Below are 16,039 nucleotides of genomic sequence, written 5' to 3' on the forward strand. Positions count from 1 at the left end.
GCCGCGATAGATTATTCTTTGTCAACATATTGCAGTTAAAATCACCAAGTATCAAAATGTCCTTTGATAAATCACTAACTTTTTCTAAATTTATTTCAAAACGATTAAAAAATGTATTTCCACTGTTTGGCTGGCGATATACAATACCAAGTAACTTTGAATTGTGATTTTGTAGTCTTATTTCAAGCCACATCATTTCCAGCTCACTGTCTTCGAGATCACTTCTTCTTACATATGAAATATTAGCTTTTATAAAACAACCAACTCCTCCACCTTTTTCGTCTCTATCCCTCCTTTCAAAACAATATCCATCTATGTGTAATAAAGAGTTGGATATACTTTCACACAGCCACGTTTCTGAGATTGAAAGTATTTCATATGGGTTATTCTCCAAAAATAATTTCAAATCATCAACCTTATTTCTCAAACTTCTTATATTAATATGCGAAATTTTTAATCCCTTACTTTTTGGAAATTCAGATGAAATTCTTGAGGAGTCAGTTCCAGAATGGCATTTGTTGAAAAAGACACCTGGGACATTCCCACTTAAAGAACTGATAAGATGTATCATTATACTGCTTAGAAGAGACACATCCACATTTAATGTGTATCCATTGAGTGCAATTTGTACAGAGTAAGGCCTTATGATTGCATTTAACAGGTTTTTGACAAACGTTACAAAAAGATGATTCAACCATAAATAAAAACAAAAACGATTCTACATTCAAAAACAAACACTAACATCTACTTGAAATGATCTGTAGGGTAGATAGATATATACAGTAAAATAAATGTAATACATACAACAGTTTACTAACCACTATAAGGTCGTATACAAATGCGAACAGAGGGAACTTGGACAAAATAAGTGTATTGAATAATCACAACATTATGAGCTTAACTGGCATATATTCGTATACAAAATTGCGCAGATATTCCAATCAATATATTACTTTCTTTGTTTATGGGCTGTGGAGTATTGTAGAATTTGCTGTTGAAGCAGAAATTCTTGAGTTCAGTTTAAGTTCAGTTTAAGTACCTGTCTAGTTTGGTGAGGTCGTCTTCCCTTGATACAATCACACGTCCCATGTCATTACGTAGCTTGACACAAATGCGTCCATCCTGGGTCCATATTCTGCTGATTATTTTCTTGTATTTGCTCCTGATCTTCCAGAACAGATCTTTTCGCTTTTTAGTGAGACTCTCATTGATGTACACTATGTTGTTTGCATTCTTGAGCTTGAACCTCGCACTATAAACAGTTTCGCGTTTGCGGTAGTTGGCAAATTTCACAATCAGGTTCCGGGTAGGTGTCCGTGAAGCGTTTTTCGTTGACGAGCCTCTGGTGGAGACGCCACTGGCTTGGTTGTGCGTGCTCGGCTTGCCCAGTCGATGAGTACGGTCAATGTCCTCCTCGCAGATATCGACTCCGAGGTCACTTCTGCAAAATTGGATGATTTTGGTGTCGGTATTCTCATCGGGGGTCTCATTCTTACATAACAAAACATTAAACTTCCAATAAGACTTAGGCTTAAACTGAACATTTGGCATTGAAATAGACGTATTTACAATAACATGATCCGAAAAATGGAAAGGAATCTTAACAGATTTTATAACTTTAAAATTATTTGTAACGTAAATTCTATCAATTCTAGAACTTAAATTTTTACATAAAAATGAAACCACGTGTGACCTGCATCAGAATTAAGTTTACACCAAGAATCAATTTAAGAAAATGCCCTCAAAATAGAACATTATTCTTTTTTACCAACAAAACAAAATGTATTTAACGATTCCCCAACCCTATCTTTCTGATTTATAACAAAATTAAAATCCCCTCCCAAAATAACAGGTTCATGTCCCCTTGCATGATAAAATAAACTGTTCAAAAAATCAACACGTTTTGCAGGTTCACACGGAACATAAACATTGCAAATACGGAAAGAAAAATTTGCGAAGGAACACAACACGGAAACATAACGCCCTTCATTATCAAAACGAATTTGGGGAAAAGTGCATGGCAACTTAGCTGAAAAAGCAATAATAACGCCGCACGAATGAGAAGACAACGAAGAAGAGAGAAAAACAGGACCTTTCCAAACTGATTTAAAGACCTTTAAAGGACAAGTTCACCTTCATAGACATGTGGGTTAAGTGAGTGCAGCAATATTACTAGAACACATCAATGAGAGTTTGAGGAAAATCGGACAATCCGTTCAAAAGTTATGAATTTTTGAAGTTTCTGCTCAGTCAGGGCTGGATGAGAAGACTACTATAGCTTGTGATGTCACATGAGTACAACTACAGTAAACCTCGCATGAGTCGAAGCTCTCGGGACTGGCAAAAATGCGTCGACTTAAGTGAAATTCGACTCTCGCGAGAGTCGATTTTTTTTTCGACTCACAGTTATGTACATGTATTATAGTACATTTGCATGCACGTGTGTGTGTGTGTTTGCATTCAAATTTGTCTGTTCTTGAAGATAATGTTCTTATTTTGTTCTAAATTGAACATGGAATTTGTATCAATACTAGTAGTTAAACGTAGTTCTGAGAATGTCTGCGCTAATGTGGCAATGTGCATATGCTATGTCTATGGTGGTGCATATGCTATGTCTATGGTGCAACATACAATGTAGGTAGCCATCTCTGTCAACCTACCCTGAGACAAACACTCTCCCAGGCCCATCCCACCTCCACTGAACAAAACTATACAGCCAGCCGGGCACGCACAAACAAGCTCCGCCCACTTGGCCTGTCACTAAAATATTAAAGCAGCGATTGGTTGACCAAGGAGTTCTGGCTTGACATTGATAAAGTATGGATGTGCTGTGTGTATGGATAAAGTATATGGATCGATGTGCTGTGTGTATACCCTACATGTATACATGTGTACGTATTCGACATGCGTGCATACCGGTACGGTGAGTGTGCATTCTAAATGTCATGAGAATGCCAGACAAATCTTCTTCGGCTCAAGTGATGTAAACTACGTGTATTTTGTACAAAAGGGACTGAATGTTTTACTTCGACACAGCCGAAATTCGACTCTCGTACTTCGGCTTATCCAAATATTTCTTAGAGAAAATGCATAGGGAAAAATCGGGACTTTTTATTTTGCTTCGAGTTAAGTGATTTTCGACTCACTCGACGTCGACTTATCCGAGGTTTACTGTATATAAAGAAAGTATAAAGAAAATTCAAGATATTCTCACTTTTCTCACATAATAAAAGAACACTCGACTTCTCTCTTTCAGAAGTCAGGGGGAATAATATTACCCCTAACATAAGTCAGTAACAAGTCGAGGAAATGTTTACTTTATTCAAAAAGCCACGTTTTGTGAAATTCTCTTTTTATTTTCCTTATATCGTTGTACGCATGTGACATCATACACTGTAGTAGTCTTCTCCTCCAGCAGTGATTGCACAGATATTTTAAAAATTCATAACTTTTGAACGGATTGTCGGATTTTCCCCAAACTTTCACTGATGTGTTCTACTAACATTGTTGCCTTCACTCAATCCACATGTATATGAAGGTGAACTTGTCCTTTAAATCGGAAGAGGTCAAAAAGTTTCTTGAAGTAAAACAATATCAAAAGCAAAAATTTTCAAAACGATAAAACCTTTTGACATTCAACTGAATCCCTAATGCCATGCACATTAAGAGAATAAATAGAAATATTCATTAAATTAAAATACGAATAAGAGAAAAAAGAAAAAGGAAGGGAAGCACTACTTAACTACAGTCAGTCCGAATCCTAGGCGGCCGCCGGGGCGGGGAAGGCGGCAGCTCTTCCCTTCCGCTTCACAACATTGAACGGCTCATCCTGCGATACCTGCATGTTCGAGTCGCCCGGAGTCTCGTCCACCACCAGTCGCTCAGAGTCGGTGTCCGAAGCGTACCTTGACTGCGCCCAGTCCGAACACGGGCACGGAGTATCATTGTCGAACATATCAGAACCTGAATCCTCCGGCTGACTATCAGTGTCGCTAATGGAGGTATCCCTCACGCGGCGCTTCCCTTTCTTCGTCTGGGCAGGCGGCTCCCGCTGAGGTTCCTTCTGCGGCGGGTCCGCGGGTGTCACTCCCGGCGCGGCCGGCGCATCCCCTGCTTTCGAAGTACTCGGGGCGTCTCCGTCTACGGGCTGGTCGGCCGGCGTGGCTTGCGCTGGAACAGCCACACCCCTCCGCTCACCCACTCCTTGGTCCTGCTCAGCTTTCCGGCGAAAGATACGGGACACGAGCGGAACGAATGTCCGGCCTCCAGGCATACCGTGCAGGTGATGATCTCCCGGCACGCCGACGCAACGTGCCCCTCTTTCCGGCATCTGAAACACCTCACCACCCGGCACTCCCGGGCCCCGTTGACCCGCACTTCTCGGCCTTTGGCTAAGATCATTCGCGAAAATGCCCGAAGTACAGCGATCACGGAGTGCCTTGGTAGTTGTTATGGAGAAGGATGCTGATATTTTTGAAGTTCTGACGAAGGCTGATGTGTCTGTAGCTGACCATCTTGTAGCAGTACAGAGCCTCCCCGGGGGCCAAGTTCGACGTGACATTCAAGGAGGAGGAGTACAAAGAGAAGTTCGTACGAGTGCTCCAACAAGATCAGCGGGCGGTGACAATGGCGTACTCTGGTCAACAAGATCGTGACGGTGCTTCACGTCCCGTTTGAGGTCGATGACAACCAGGTGCGATTCATACTCAGCAGCTACGGGAAGGTGCTGGCGAGCAGGCACCTTCAGCACCGAGAGCACCCGGTACTGTTCAACAGAACTCGGCAGTACCGTATCGATTTAAAGACTGATGTCCCTTCGACCCTCAGCTTGGGTGGCAGGGAATGCTGGATACGGTATGAAGGCCAGCCACGGACGTGCCTGAAGTGCGGCCGAGAAGCGATACTCATTAATCATATCAGATACCATAATCTTGTTCTGGGATCGATCATCAAGGGATGGTTATCCATTACAGTAACCGCAACGTAATTTCTACCCTATATATCTAAAAAAGCTTACCTTAAGACACGAAACGGCCTGCACAGTACCCTATATAGCCTATTTTAAGGCTATATATTTCTCAATTGTAGAAACTGAGTCCGTCTTTTTCTATATATCACTCTGACTAGGAAATGTGTCATGCGCACTGATTCACTCAGAACACAATCAATGAGCGACGGCTCTCCATGCAAATCGCGATTGGCGGAAATATGAATAGTCATTATCACCCTTCAACCATTAGGAGAGCTAGAATTTCTGACGTCACCACGTGCCGTGTTAAACCTTGATACCAGACAGACAGGCAGAGAGACAAACGTCAAGCCATCGTTGCGGTTATTCTCTTGCAAATGCCCTGTGAGGCGCCCTTTCTTTTCTTTCCGTCTGCCATTTAAATTTTTCTAACCCTTTGTTTTCTTACTCTAATTTTATTTTCATTGGCGAGAAAAAAAACCAAAATCAAACAATAATGCCACCATTTTTAACATTATTGTTATTAGAACTTTTGTAAATGGAATCATCAAAATCATCAATATCATTAATTTATCCAAATTCAAAAGGGTAAAATTTAGGATTTCTCTTTTTAGCTAGACCGTGGTAACATCAGATTAGCCTTATTAGTGGTTTGAAAGAAAGTTTCACCATCTTTTCCATTGCAAAATAGGACCAGGGAATCGTAAGGAGGTATATACGTGGAATGAATAATGGTGATGACAGTATTTTTGATCTCTAAAGAAAGAAGACAAACTAAAAAAGACAGAGGTTTGGGGGAGAACATTGAGCTTTAAGCGAAAGCGTTGTAGAGTTGCAGTATAACAAATGAACATTTTCAAGGAATTCTACGAAATTGTTGCAGTGAGAGATTGAAGAGAGGAAGATACAAAGTCAGATTCTTTCTTTGGATTATTATTACCCCCTTGGGGGTGGGCCGATCCCGGAGGTGCTGCAATACCGGGCCAACCCGCGGCCAGGGTGGAGCAAGCCCCTATTCCATGGCCTCGGTACAAAAATCAGATTAATATACAAGCGACTCGATGAGTCGCGTTTCAGATATTAAGCGGAAAAGAACAGATACTTTTCTTTCAATTTTATTCAATAAAACTTTCACAATATTAGCCAAAAGGCAGAGAAGCGATAACCATTGCTTATATCAGATACGATAATCTTGTTCTGGGATCGATCATCAAGGGATGGTTACCCATTACAGTAACCGCAACGTCATTTCTGCCTTATATCTCGAAAAGCTTACCTTAGGACACGAAACGCCCTGCACTACCCTTTGAGCAAATATAAAGTTCTATTCCATGGAATAACTTTCTGGATCATCTTTTGCTCTAAACACGCTATCTTAAGGCTATATATTTCTAAATTGTAGAAACTGAGTCTGTCTTTTTCTATATTATATCACTCTGACTAGGTACTGTGTCATGCGCACTGATTCACTCAGAACACAATCAATGAAGGACGGCTCTCCATGCAAATCGCGATTGGCGGAAATATGAATAGTCATTATCACCCTTCAACCATTAGGAGAGCTAGAATTTCTGACGTCACCACGTGCCGTGTTAAACCTTGATACCAGACAGACAGGCAGAGAGACAAACGTCAAGCCATCGTTGCGGTTATTCTCTTGCAAATGCCGTGTGAGGCGCCCTTTCTTTTCTTTCCGTCTGCCATTTAAATTTTTCTAACCCTTTGTTTTCTTACTCTAATTTTATTTTCATTGGCGAGAAAAAAAATTAAACAATAATGCCACCATTTTTAACATTATTGTTATTAGAACTTTTGTAAATGGAATCATCAAAATCATCAATATCATCATTAATTTATCCAAATTCAAAAGGGTAAAATTTCGCAATTTTCTTTTTAGCTAGACCGTGGTAACATCAGATTAGCCTTATTAGTGGTTTGAAAGAAAGTTTCACCATCTTTTCCATTGCAAAATAGGACCAGGGAATCGTAAGGAGGTATATACGTGGAATGAATAATGGTGATGACAGTATTTTTGATCTCTAAAGAAAGAAGACAAACTAAAAAAGACAGAGGTTTGGGGGAGAACATTGAGCTTTAAGCGAAAGCGTTTTAGAGTTGCAGTATAACAAATGAACATTTTCAAGGAATTCTACGAAATTGTTGCAGTGAGAGATTGAAGAGAGGAAGATACAAAGTCAGATTCTTTCTTTGGAATATTATTACCCCCTTGGGGGTGGGCCGATCCCGGAGGTACTGCAATACCGGGCCAACCCGCGGCCAGGATGGAGCAAGCCCCTATTCCATGGCCTCGGGACAAAAATCAGATTAATATACAAGCGACTCGATGAGTCGCTTTTCAGATATTAAGCTGAAAAGAACAGATACTTTTCTTTCAATTTTATTCATCAAAACTCTGAACACATGTACATTATTTACAAATGGCAATTGCATGGATATAAAATGAGTTCATAATTAAAAATCATAGATACTACACATGATCTTAGCCAAAAGGCCGAGAAGCGATAACCATTGCTTATATCAGATACGATAATCTTGTTCTGGGATCGATCATCAAGGGATGGTTACCCATTACAGTAACCGCAACGTCATTTCTGCCTTATATCTCGAGAAGCTTACCTTAAGACACGAAACGGCCTGCACTACCCTTTGAGCAAATATAAAGTTCTATCCCATGGAATAACTTTCTGGATCATCTTTTGCTCTAAACACGCTATTTTAAGGCTATATATTTCTAAATTGTAGAAACTGAGTCTGTCTTTTTCTATTTTATATCACTCTGACTAGCTACTGTGTCATGCGCACTGATTCACTCAGAACACAATCAATGAGCGACGGCTCTCCATGCAAATCGCGATTGGCGGAAATATGAATAGTCATTATCACCCTTCAACCATTAGGAGAGCTAGAATTTCTGACGTCACCACGTGCCGTGTTAAACCTTGATACCAAACAGACAGGCAGAGAGACAAACGTCAAGCCATCGTTGCGGTTATTCTCTTTCAAATGCCGTGTGAGGCGCCCTTTCTTTTCTTTCCGTCTGCCATTTAAATTTTTCTAACCCTTTGTTTTCTTACTCTAATTTTATTTTCATTGGCGAGAGAAAAAAAACAAAATCAAAGAATAATGCCACCATTTTTAACATTATTGTTATTAGAACTTTTGTAAATGGAATCATCAAAACCATCAATATCATCATTAATTTTTCAAAATTCAAAAGGGTAAAATTTAGCATTTCTCTTTTTAGCTAGGCCGTGGTAACATCAGATTAGCCTGATTAGTGGTTTGAAAGAAAGTTTCACCATCTTTTCCATTGCAAAATAGGACCAGGGAATCGTAAGGAGGTATATACGTGGAATGAATAATGGTGATGACAGTATTTTTGATCTCTAAAGAAAGAAGACAAACTAAAAAAGACAGAGGTTTGGGGGAGAACATTGAGCTTTAAGCGAAAGCGTTTTAGAGTTGCAGTATAACAAATGAACATTTTCAAGGAATTCTACGAAATTGTTGCAGTGAGAGATTGAAGAGAGGAAGATACAAAGTCAGATTCTTTCTTTGGAATATTATTACCCCCTTGGGGGTGGGCCGATCCCGGAGGTACTGCAATACCGGGCCAACCCGTGGCCAGGATGGAGCAAGCCCCTATTCCATGGCCTCGGGACAAAAATCAGATTAATATACAAGCGACTCGATGAGTCGCGTTTCAGATATTAAGCTGAAAAGAACAGATACTTTTCTTTCAATTTTATTCAATAAAACTTTCACAATATATAATATTTACATTTGTATAAACATGAATACATATAATTGATATATAAAGCACAACAAGAATACTGATTCTGAAATGAAAACTACACATGATCTTAGCCAAAAGGCCGAGAAGCGATAACCATTGTTTATATCAGATACGATAATCTTGTTCTGGGATCGATCATCAAGGGATGGTTACCCATTACAGTAACCGCAACGTCATTTCTGCCTTATATCTCGAAAAGCTTACCTTAGGACACGAAACGACCTGCACTACCCTTTGAGCAAATATAAAGTTCTATCCCATGGAATAACTTTCTGGATCATCTTTTGCTCTAAACACGCTATTTCAAGGCTATATATTTCTAAATTGTAGAAACTGAGTCTGTCTTTTTCTATATTATATCACTCTGACTAGGTACTGTGTCATGCGCACTGATTCACTCAGAACACAATCAATGAGCGACGGCTCTCCATGCAAATCGCGATTGGCGGAAATATGAATAGTCATTATCACCCTTCAACCATTAGGAGAGCTAGAATTTCTGACGTCACCACGTGCCGTGTTAAACCTTCATACCAGACAGACAGGCAGAGAGACAAACGTCAAGCCATCGTTGCGGTTATTCTCTTGCCAATGCCGTGTGAGGCGCCCTTTCTTTTCTTTCCGTCTGCCATTTAAATTTTTCGAACCCTTTGTTTTCTCACTCTAATTTTATTTTCATTGGCGAGAAAAAAAAACAAAATCAAACAATAATGCCACCATTTTTAACATTATTGTTATTAGAACTTTTGTAAATGGAATCATCAAAATCATCAATATCATCATTAATTTATCCAAATTCAAAAGGGCAAAATTTAGCATTTCTCTTTTTAGCTAGGCCGTGGTAACATCAGATTAGCCTTATTAGTGGTTTGAAAGAAAGTTTCACCATCTTTTCCATTGCAAAATAGGACCAGGGAATCGTAAGGAGGTATATACGTGGAATGAATAATGGTGATGACAGTATTTTTGATCTCTAAAGAAAGAAGACAAACTAAAAAAGACAGAGGTTTGGGGGAGAACATTGAGCTTTAAGCGAAAGCGTTTTAGAGTTGCAGTATAACAAATGAACATTTTCAAGGAATTCTACGAAATTGTTGCAGTGAGAGATTGAAGAGAGGAAGATACAAAGTCAGATTCTTTCTTTGGATTATTATTACCCCCTTGGGGGTGGGCCGATCCCGGAGGTACTGCAATACCGGGCCAACCCGTGGCCAGGATGGAGCAAGCCCCTATTCCATGGCCTCGGTACAAAAATCAGATTAATATACAAGCGACTCGATGAGTCGCGTTTCAGATATTAAGCTGAAAAGAACAGATACTACACATGATCTTAGCCAAAAGGCCGAGAAGCGATAACCATTGCTTAGATCAGATACGATAATCTTGTTCTGGGATCGATCATCAAGGGATGGTTACCCATTACAGTAACCGCAACGTCATTTCTGCCTTATATCTCGAGAAGCTTACCTTAAGACACGAAACGGCCTGCACTACCCTTTGAGCAAATATAAAGTTCTATCCCATGGAATAACTTTCTGGATCATCTTTTGCTCTAAACACGCTATTTTAAGGCTATATATTTCTAAATTGTAGAAACTGAGTCTGTCTTTTTCTATATTATATCACTCTGACTAGGTACTGTGTCATGCGCACTGATTCACTCAGAACACAATCAATGAAGGACGGCTCTCCATGCAAATCGCGATTGGCGGAAATATGAATAGTCATTATTGTAGTGTTGTAGACCACTAATGTGGTCTAGCGCCCCCTGTTGTTGGAATGTACTGTGAACACACCAGAAATGAGAGATTAAACAGCTACAAGTGAAACGCCAGATCCGCCGTGATATTCTCTTTATTTGGGTCGTCCCAGCTGGTAGTCAGTAGATCTGTTAGCCTCTAACACTAACCACACGACTCTACAATGGCGACGAGAAGTTTGTAATGTGCTTACGAGCCCATGTTTGCTGTAGATCGGCGGGCCCCAACGAATGCTTCCACTACGTGATAGCGATGCAGTAATTCATCCCTGTAGTCCCATGCATTGTCTTCCATGGTGTCAACGTGTGCATGACGTCGTCACATTACAGTGAGCTGAGTGAGTACCAGTAATCGTAGCCTTCGTTTGTTTGAATACGAGTACACAAGTAAAATGAGTGCCTTACCAGCTTTTCCACCATTTGTTGAGACTGACAATAATCCTGGCCCTCAATGGACCAAGTGGCTTAGTCGCTTTGAACGTTTAATGGTGGCACTAGACATCTCTTCAGCCAAACGAAAACGAGCCCTTTTGCTCCACTATGCTGGACCGAAGGTGGACGAAATCTTTGATACTCTCCAAAACGTTGGTGACGATGATGACTATGACAAAGCGGTCGATGCCTTAAACAAGTACTTTCAGCCGAAGTCCAATTCGATGTATGAAGTGTACATCTTCAGGCAGGGAAAGCAAGAACAAACCGAGTCCCTTGATCAGTACCCGGTATGTCACTCGCCTTCGCATGCTGGCGAAAAACTGCAAGTTTCCGGATACTGATAGGGAGATAATGGCTCAAGTCATCGCCCACTGTCAATCTCCTAAGCTTCGTCGGCAAGCCCTCAGTAAGGGGGACGACCTAACACTGACTAAATTGTTGGATATTGGGCGGGCTTTGGAAGCCAGTGAGGCACAGGCCAGAGCTTTTGAATCATCCGACACCACTCACAACGCTGTCAATGCTACAAGAGGTCGCAGTCTTCAGCGGAATAGGGGCCGCAGACCCCCAAGGGCGAATAAGTCATCCCAATTCAGAAGCTACAAACAGGACGGCCAGAAGCAACATGTCCATAACCAAAATGCCACACGTCCTCAAACGACGCCAAAGCCTTCTGGGACATGTTATTACTGTGGAGGCCCATACCCTCATCAAACGTCCTGCCCAGCAGCAGGAAAGCAGTGCAAGGCGTGCAACAAGATGGGTCATTTCGCCAAAGTATGCCGTTCCTCATCACGGAGAGGGAAAATCAACAATGTAAAGGATAGTGATGATGTGACTGGAACCAGTGTCACCCAACCAGACGATGAGTATTCATTCACCATTCGAGACAAAATCTACAGTGCTCAGAACGGACACAAGCACTTACCCACTACACAGCTGATGGTTGGTCACAAAGGAATGGAGGTGATCATCGATTCTGGGGCAACAGTAAATATCATGGACGCGCCTACATTCCATGACCTGAAAACTACGCACAAGTTCATACTGCATAAGGCCCATTCGCACATTTTTCCGTATGGATCAGATGAGCCCATTCCAGTCATTGGTGTTGTAAATGTGCCTCTCCAGACAAAACAACACACACGCTGTGATGCAGAATTTTTTGTCGTGAAGTCCAACACAGGCAACTTGCTGAGCTTTGAGACTGCATCCGTGCTCAAATTGATCACAATCAACCAGGTATCTACAAGTACCACTCTGACTGACGAAATCTTCACGAAGTATGCCACTCTTTTCCAGGGCACAGGAAAGGTGAAGGGAAAGCAAATCAAGCTACACATCAATCACGAGGTGAGACCAAAGCAACAGAAGCATCGTCGTATCCCGTTCCACACGAGAAAGGACGTGGAGAAGGAACTGGAGAGACTAGAGAAAGAGGACATAATTGAGAAAATTGATGGACCTACACCCTGGATCAGCCCCATTGTTGTAGTACCGAAATCTGACGGTCAGGTACGCATTTGTATTGACATGAGAGAAGCCAATCGTGCCATAGACGAGAGAGACACCCAATGCCAACACTGGATGAACTCATAGAGGATATGAATGGTGCAACAGTCTTCAGCACTCTCGATCTCACAGCAGGCTACCACCAGTTTGAGTTACATGAAAGCAGCAGATACATCACAACATTCAGCACTCATGTTGGCCTCAGGAGATACAAGAGATTGCTGTTTGGGGTCAATTCGGCTAGTGAAATTTTCCAGGCTGCCGTGGCTGAACTCCTGAGTGGACTAGATGGTGTGAAAAATGTGTCAGACGACATAATCATCTACGGGAAAAATCAGGCTGAACATGATTCCCGACTGAAAGCAGTGCTAGATCGACTCAACTCTCACAATGTCAGACTCAAGAGAGAAAAGTGTCAATTCTCACAACCCTCTGTGACATTTTATGGCCATGTCTTCAGCAGGCAAGGATTGAGCCCAGACCCAAGGAAAATCGAGGCCATAATCAATGCTGACGCCCCTCAGAATGCCAAAGAGATGAAGTCACTACTAGGCCTGGCATCCTACATATCCAGATTCATCCCGGACTATGCTGCACTTACAGCACCTCTTCGAGCATTGACTCATCAGGATGTACAGTGGACTTGGGGAGAGCCGGAAATCAGAGCATTTGAGAAACTGAAAGAGGTACTGACAAACGCACAGACAATGTCATACTTTGATCCAACCAAACCCACACTACTGCTGGTGGATGCGAGCCCCAAAGGCCTTGGTGCAATGCTCTGTCAAAACAACCAACCAATTTCGTATGCAAGTAGATCTCTGACAGACACAGAGACCAGATACTCCCAGACGGAGAGAGAGATGCTTGCTGTTGTGTGGGCAGTGGAACGATTCCACCTCTACTTGTACGGTGCTCAATTCCAGGTCATCACAGACCATAAACCTCTGCTCAGGATCTTTGAGAAGCAAACCCCGATGTCTGCCAGAATCGAACGGTGGAGACTGAGACTGATGCCATATAACTGCAAATTGGTGTACAGACCTGGCAGAGATGAGGAAAACCCAGTCGACTACTTGAGCAGACATCCAGACAAAGCAGAAGCATGCTCGCCAGACAGAGATAGCCAGTACCTGAACTATGTCTGCAGCCATGCAGTACCCAAAGCTATGACATTGGCTGAAGTGACGCAAGCCACACTGGAAGACGAGAATCTCCAACTTCTGATGACAGCCATCGAGACACAGAGACATGAACATTGGAACAGGCCAGAACTGAAGCCATACCAGTCAAGCAAAGAACAATTTTCGGTGCATGAAGGTGTGATCCTCAGGGGAAACAGACTAGTACTCCCAACAAAATTGGTCAACAAGGCAGTAGACCTGGCCCATGCCTCACACCAAGGAATAGTGAAAACAAAGAGCCTCCTCAGAGAAAAGGTTTGGTTCCCAAGGCTGGATCAGATGGTGGAAGAAAAGGTGAGGTCATGCATACCTTGCCAAGCTGCCATATCAGATGGAGCTGAGAGACCAGAACCCCTCAGAATGACGGACCTCCCAGATGGACCATGGCAAGAAGTCTCGGCTGATTTTCTCGGTCCACTACCATCAGGTGAATACCTGCTAGTTGTAATCGACGAGTACAGCAGATACCCGGAAGTGGAAATAGTTTCTTCGACATCAGCCAAAGCAACTCTTCCTGCCCTCGACGCTATATTTGCTCGACAAGGTGTGCCGGTTACCGTCAAAAGTGACAATGGACCTCCATTCAGTGGCCATGAGTTCAGTGCATTTGCCGATCACCTCGGGTTCAACCATAGGAAGGTGACGCCATACTGGCCTAGAGCTAATGGAGCTGTTGAACGGTTTAACAGAGCCCTTGTGAAAGTCATCAGAACAGCTCATACTGAGAGACGAAGCTGGAAGCAGCAACTCTTCAAGTTTCTCAGAGCTTATCGAGCCACACCCCATTCGACAACGAATTCATCACCGTGCCAAGCCCTGAACAGACGAGAGATGAAGTGTGAGCTGCCACAAATCACGCTTCCCCTGCATGAAGTGGACGCAGAGAGCAACATGAGAAACAGAGACAACATCCAAAAGGAAAGGATGAAACAGTATGCTGACAAAGCTATGAACAGCAAACATAGTGAGGTGAAAGCAGGTGATGTTGTACTGGTCAGGCAGCCAAAGTCGTCAAAGGCTAGCTCTCCATTTGACCACAGACCACTGATCGTTGTCAGCAGAAAAGGCAACTCTGTCGTAGCCAGGAGAGGTAACTACGTCACAAAGAGGAACATTTCGTTCTTCAAGAAGGTGAATGCTGAGGTACGCCATGATGACGACCCTCCTGACTCTGATGTCGACGACATCGCAGACCGACGAGACGTCGACATCGATGCTCTACCTGCAGATGACAACGCAGGCGATGTCAACCAACCCCAACGACCGTTCCGGAGGACCCCAGTGCGACGATCTGGTAGGCGACGTCGAATGCCAGTTCGATTCCAGGACTACGAGATGTGAGCGCGACGATCCGGTAGATGACGTCGACTGCCGGTTCGATCCTACGACCATGAACGTTGAGCGGTTGCTGTATTATTTTTGTAGATTTTAGACCTTTTGGTTTTACTTGTTTAGTTTTTTCAACAAAAAAAAAAGAAACAAAAAGAAACAAAAAGGAAAGATTTGGTGAACTAAAGAGTTTGAACATTCAGGAAGATTGAATGGACACTACATGAAAGTTCATGCTGGACTTATGATTGCATGATATGAACTTTGGACTCCACAATCCGCGGTCATTTTACGCTATGCTGATCCGGTTGCAAGTATCCTGCTCGGTACACCACAATATTGAACTCTGAACTCTGAACTCTGAACTCTGAACTCTGAACTCTGAACATTGAACATTGAACTCTGAACTCTGAACTCTGAACTCTTTTTTTGTGAACCCAACAATCTTGTTTTATTCACCAGATTGTTATACATATTTTTACACTCTCAAGATATGGCGCTTATATTAGACAATTACCAGACTGTGAAGCTTTTGGAACGTGAAGTTCACCCTTATGTTGTCAAGTGTTTTAAGCACTTCGGTGTTTTAAGAGTTATCGTGTTTTAATTGTTTCAAGTGTTTCAAGCCAAAACTTCTGGAATTCTGGAGTTATTTCGAAAGAAACCTTTTGAAAAAAAATGATGAACAAGAAACCATATTTCTGATAATGTGCATTGTACAGACACAGCACAGATTTCATACGTTTCTGAAAGAATGGTTTTGTATAAGTTTTAATACAAAAAAAAAATGATGGATGTTTGAAGTTAAAACAAAAACAAAAACAAAAGGAAAAGGGTGATGTAGTGTTGTAGACCACTAATGTGGTCTAGCGCCCCCTGTTGTTGGAATGTACTGTGAACACACCAGAAATGAGAGATTAAACAGCTACAAGTGAAACGCCAGATCCGCCGTGATATTCTCTTTATTTGGGTCGTCCCAGCTGGTAGTCAGTAGATCTGTTAGCCTCTAACACTAACCACACAACTCTACAATT

At 42.1% G+C, this 16,039-nt stretch overlaps 3 non-coding genes and 2 pseudogenes across 3 annotated transcripts; all 5 read right to left on the reverse strand.

The window, feature by feature from the left end:
- Positions 1–5,914: 5,914 nt before the first annotated feature.
- On the reverse strand, positions 5,915–6,132 carry LOC139713044 (U2 spliceosomal RNA; annotated as a pseudogene).
- Positions 6,133–7,197: 1,065 nt separating this feature from the next.
- LOC139713038 (U2 spliceosomal RNA) lies at positions 7,198–7,384 on the reverse strand. Its single transcript, XR_011709610.1, has one exon. It is a non-coding gene; the product is annotated as a U2 spliceosomal RNA (small nuclear RNA).
- Positions 7,385–7,413: 29 nt separating this feature from the next.
- LOC139713047 (U2 spliceosomal RNA) lies at positions 7,414–7,493 on the reverse strand (annotated as a pseudogene).
- Positions 7,494–8,565: 1,072 nt separating this feature from the next.
- LOC139713053 (U2 spliceosomal RNA) lies at positions 8,566–8,752 on the reverse strand. Its single transcript, XR_011709616.1, has one exon. It is a non-coding gene; the product is annotated as a U2 spliceosomal RNA (small nuclear RNA).
- Positions 8,753–9,948: 1,196 nt separating this feature from the next.
- On the reverse strand, positions 9,949–10,140 carry LOC139713036 (U2 spliceosomal RNA). The gene has a single exon (XR_011709608.1). It is a non-coding gene; the product is annotated as a U2 spliceosomal RNA (small nuclear RNA).
- Positions 10,141–16,039: the final 5,899 nt, after the last annotated feature.

The sequence above is a fragment of the Diadema antillarum genome, unplaced genomic scaffold (genome assembly GCF_040938485.1).
Source record: "Diadema antillarum isolate AM-2024a unplaced genomic scaffold, OU_Dant_1.0 seq00001898_RagTag, whole genome shotgun sequence".
NCBI lineage: Eukaryota > Metazoa > Echinodermata > Echinoidea > Diadematoida > Diadematidae > Diadema > Diadema antillarum.